This window comes from Bos indicus, chromosome 29, assembly GCF_029378745.1.
Source record: "Bos indicus isolate NIAB-ARS_2022 breed Sahiwal x Tharparkar chromosome 29, NIAB-ARS_B.indTharparkar_mat_pri_1.0, whole genome shotgun sequence".
NCBI lineage: Eukaryota > Metazoa > Chordata > Mammalia > Artiodactyla > Bovidae > Bos > Bos indicus.
In genome coordinates, this window is record NC_091788.1 from 47,623,385 (window position 1) to 47,628,618 (window position 5,234).

General features: G+C 54.9%; 1 long non-coding RNA gene across 1 annotated transcript; it reads left to right on the forward strand.

The window, feature by feature from the left end:
- Nucleotides 1-268: 268 nt before the first annotated feature.
- LOC139180599 (uncharacterized) lies at nt 269-4,141 on the forward strand. Its single transcript, XR_011564834.1, has 3 exons — nt 269-465; nt 1,043-1,134; nt 1,393-4,141. It is a non-coding gene; the product is annotated as an uncharacterized lncRNA (long non-coding RNA).
- Nucleotides 4,142-5,234: the final 1,093 nt, after the last annotated feature.

Here is a 5,234-nt window from a genome sequence, read left to right on the forward strand (position 1 = left end):
AGGAGATGGTGAAGGACAGGGAAGCCTGGTGTGCTGCAGTTCATTGGGTCTGAAAGAGTTGGACATGACTTAGCAACTGACCAACAACAGACATTTTTCAGGTGGGAAGCAAGTTCAAATCAGCAGCCTGGAAATACTGCAAGGACTTGGCAAATTGAGGGGTCCGGTCAAGAACAGTTAGGAGCCTAAAACACTGGCTATGATGTCATAAAGGATCACCAGGGAGGCCCCTCTGACTGTTCCCAGCTAAAGCCCCATATCTGGAGGGGCCCGAGCTGAACCAGCAGGCATCCCTGGTCTTCTCACCTAGACCAACCTTTCTTGCTTCTGCCTCAAACCCTCTTGGCTCAGAGGTTCCACCTGCATGACCAAATCCAGGCTGGAAACCACTCGCTGGGGTCTTTCCTCCCCGCTATATTCCAGATGCTCCTGCCTCCAGCCCTGGCCACACGCAGGAGCTCAGCGGTGAGAGGCCACTGGTGCAGACGTGTCCAGAGCCTGGTGCTTCCACCCCGGGCAGCGGGGGCGGGAGGATTAGCTGCCCTCTCCCCAGAAGGCTCTCCCCTTCCGGGTGTCCAGTCTCCGACCAAATGTTTTTGATTTTACAGGAAGTAGAACAAGGGGCTAATCTGAGTTTAATTTTTGAAGCCAGGCCTTTGATTTAATACTTATTCATCTAAGTAATTAATGCCTCTGAGTCTGGGGTCAGAATGCATCTGAGTTTAGCCTGTCTCCTCCTTTACATCCAGAGACAGACCTCACAGCACTTGGTACCGCCAAACCATTCATTTATACCAATTGGGACATTCCAAGGGCCCAGAGCAGTTACCAAACAGGACTTTGTAGGGTTCTCCAGCATCACGATTAAATCCATTATCCTCCACCATTCCCAGGTCCTGGAGGGAAGGCCCTCCCGCTCTGGCCCAAAACCTGCTCCCAAGCCGGGTCCTTTCTCCCAGGAGGTATTTGGAGAGAGTGTGGGATATAGAATGTTCTGGTTTGTGAGACATTTCCCCAAACCCAGACCTCGTTCGATCCACAGGCATCTAATAAGTGCCGACTCTCTGCCAAATACTGGTAGATTCGTGCCACTGTGGTCCTGAAGCAGAAACACACGGACACACAACTCCGAAGGTGCGAGCAGGGTCTGAGCCCTGGGGCGGGGCAGCATCTCAAGGCAGGTGGGCTCCAGAGGTGCGGAGGGTGTGGCGAGCCCGTGACGCTGACTTGAGCACAGAGGTGAGAGGGCCAGCAGAGGAGGGCGCAGGGCTGCACCACCCAGGACTGAGCTTTGGAGGCTGTTTGTAGACACTCTGGACAGCTTTTCATACAGGAGATCCTAGGGGGAAATTTTTGTTTTTTGCTTGGTCTTTCTTTTTGTTTAAAGCGTAGGATGAAACCACCTCCATGATTGCCCTCGAGTCTGCCGGCAAGTCTACCTCATCCCCACCTTATTGTCAGTTTCACTTCCCATCATCCCACTGATGGTCAGCACACAGGGACCCAGCATCTGCGCGCCCAGAGGCTCTCAGCGTGGGGCTTACAAACCACTGCGGCTCCCGTTTCACAGATGAAGAGACAGCGCTTGAATCAGGGCAGACTGTGGACCTCGCAGGCTCCGGGATAACCACCCTTTTGACGGCTCTGGGATGGCGAGGAGAGGCCGATATCCACGGGAGACAGACTGCATCAGTGCTGATCAGAGAAGAGGGGTGGGGGGACAGACCCGCAGCCTTTCCCTCAAGCTCGGGGCTGGGGTGGCCAACTCAGTGGGCCCTCGGGAGAGAGGGCCTGGCCTGCGGACCACACATGGAGCTTAGCCACAGACAGTTCCTCCGGTAAGAAGATAAGTACTTAGTCCTACGAATCCCTCACGCCCACACGAACCCAAGGATAATCCCAGCTAGGGGGACAGAGGGATGCCAGCTCTGGGCAAAGCTGGGGCTTAACTGTCCTTTCTGGTCTCTAGACTTCTGAGGGCTCAGCGTGGACCTGGCCAGACGGGGGCGGCTGCTCCTGCCCAGGGAGACGGGGGCTTCAGCCACTGAGCGGCCCGCTGCTGGGCCCCAGGGAACCCCAGGGCAAGGATTTTCACCTTGCTTGTTCATTACTGCACAAGCTTGGCTTGGTCGTGCGGAAGCGTTTGGGGAAGGGAACCGTGTTCAGTATCGGGAGGTGTGGACCCGATGCTGTCTGGCCCTTATACGGGGCTCTACCCTGAGCTACAGCACTGTCACAGCTAGGAGGCCCTAGAGCTGGGGAACCTGTGGGTGCCTGTGTTACCTCAGCACCTAGAGCTTCTGATAGGCTTCTTTTGAGTCTCAAAGGGGTTGATCATTCCCCAAACCCCTGGCTTCCCACTCATAGGCTTGTAAACCATCCCTGCTCCCCAGAGCCACCAGGGCACCCCTCAGGCTGCAGGAGCAGAAGAGGAGTGTTGTCCGCTCCAACAGGGCCAGAGAGGCTTCGCAGAGCAGGGGGCTTTGGAGAAGGCCCACCCCTACTGCAACCGGGAGGTGGATGAAGCATCTCCTGATGAAAAACAGAGTCTGACCAATGGCATGTTTGTTCATTTCACCCTATAAACTGACTCAGATCCTGGGTTGGACGCCAGCCCTCCACATCTTAGCTGATGCTTCAGGGTGAGTCATTTGACCTCTCTGAGCCTCAGTTTCCCCATCATAAGATAAGTTATTCATAGAACCTGGCCCTGAAGGCTGTCAAAAGAATTAAATGACCCTCAGATATTTTTCTTACCTGTGAATTAGAAGCATGGTACCAATTCCACACTGTATGATTCCCAGAACATTTTGTACTATTAAAAAAAATCATTTTTCAAGCTATTAAAACACTGATATTAGAATATAGCAAATGAGATTACTCTTCTTAAAGCTGTGAAAGTAGAAGTGTTAGTCACTCAGTCATGTCCAACTCTTTGCCACCCCATGGACTGTGGTTCTCCAGGCCCCTCTGTCCATGAAATTCCAGGCAAGAATACTGGAGTGGGTTGCCATTTCCTTCTCCCGGCGATCTTCCTGATCCAGGGATTGAACCCAGGTCTCCTGCACTGCAGGCAGATTATTTACATTTGAGCCACCGGGGAAGCCTCTTACAGCTATAAATCCTAAAATAAAACTTTATGGCATTTGCCCTAAGACCTCACCTCACCCCAACCCCCCAAAAAGAGAAATTGCTCGGATAGGAAGGGGCAGATGGGAAGAATCGCTCAGTACTCAGCGTCTGTTGGTCACGAGGTCAAAACGCCTAGTAGAGGCCAGGTTCTGGGACCAAATCTGGGAGCCTGTTGAGCACCAACAACCTGACCTCAGGGAGTTCAGAGTGTAGTCAAGAGAGGTCAGCACAGGAGACCTGCCCCACCCCTCCTCGGGCAATCTCTTGTCCAGGGACCTGGTCTCTGAGCAAAGTCCTAAAGAATAAAGGTATCAGCTGGAGGGCTGGGGGAGGGCAGCTGAGGAGAGGATGCAGGGCTCCCGGCTCCACACACACACATACACACACCACACACCACACACATGCAGGAACACACACAGACACATACACACATGCAGAAACACACACATGCAAACACACACACGCATGCACACACACCGCACACACACCCCACACACACATGCACACACACACGTGCGCAGGTATGCACAAGTGAGCATGCACCAAGCATATAAATGCACACACAAGCACAAGGCGCACACACGTGTGCACAGGACCAGAACGTGCACCACGCACACAAACACACATCCACGTAGGCAGGTGCACACACATCTGCACTCACACGACGGCACCACACACACATGTGCACAGGTGCTCAGGTGAGCCTACACCAGGCAAGCTAACATGCACACATGCACAGGCACGGGCTGGACCACACGGATGTATGTGTGTGCGCACACTCACAAGTGCACACACAGAGACGCACAGATACCGAAAGCATACACCATCGCTCAGAGACCCACACACGCAGGCATGCACACACCCGCACACTCACACTGGGCTCCCGCACCGGAGGGCGTCTCCTGCCCTCTGCACCGAGAGGACAGAACTCCCTTCGGCTGTAAGGAGATCCCCGCGGTCCCTCCTCTTAGGTTGCAAATAAAAAGAGCGAACCCTCGAGCCCCGCAGAGCAGCGCCATCTTGTGGTGGCAGCCGGGCACGTGGCTTTCTTTCCTTTGGGGACAGTTCTTCCTAGAGCCGCTTCCAAGGTGGGCTGACACCAGCTGTAACCTGGGGCAGGCACTCAGCCACCCTTTTGTTTGAGAGCAATGGGGTGCTCTGGTCTGCTCTGGGGCACGCCCCGACTCCTGCCAGACCTGCGGTCACCTGGGCACCGAGTCTAGCCCTGCTGTGGGTTTTAGGAAGCCCCCTTCTCTCCCTGGGCTTCACTTGCCTAATCCGGTAAAGGGGACCTTTACATTGATGCTTGCCTGTGTCTAGACAGAGCTCCTGACCCGCCCTGGGACTTCCCCAGAATAGGCTGGGCTGCCCCTAAGCTGGGCTTGAAGCAGGGGTTACCCAGGCATCTCCTCTTGGCCCTTTAGAGATTGATTAGCTGGAGATCAGACCCAGGGCCTCCTTGCTCTTCGGCAGACCACCAGACTCTGCATCCACTGGGAAGTCATGAGAAATACAGGATCGTGGCCCCATGGAGAACTTCTGAGCCCAGGGGGCTGGGACCACGCCCCCCCGGAATACCCTTCTCTGGGCACCCATTGGGGTAACCACCTCTGTGCCTCTGTGTCCTCATCCAGGAAATGGGGTCAAGATCAGAACCTGTCCGGCAGCGTCCTCGGTAGGGTTAAAGGAAACCTATTCCAGGCAAAGTGAAAAGCCCAGCCCCTGATCTACAGAACTGCTCAATAAATGTCAGTGGGTAGGAGCGGGGGCGGCTTTGCCCCGTCACGTGAGCCCCTCCCCTGTCCTAAGCACAGTTAATTTTGAGTTTCACCTCCAGAGTTTGGGGAGAGGCCTCTTGGAGACAGGAGGAGGAGGCTGGGACTCCTGCAGCCCCAGCGTGGACCTAGTGGGTAAGGGATGGCACTGTGGCTAGGGACCCCGGTTTCAAAGGCATAGGAGGTGGGCATGGCTTCTCGCGTTTCCATAATTCACTGCGCTCCAATTAATCTTTCGCTGTTGATACTAGCACGAGCCCTGCGGCGGTTCAGTGGCCTCCCCGGGAGGACGCGTCCCGCTCAGGCTCCAAGGGGGTTTCCTTCATT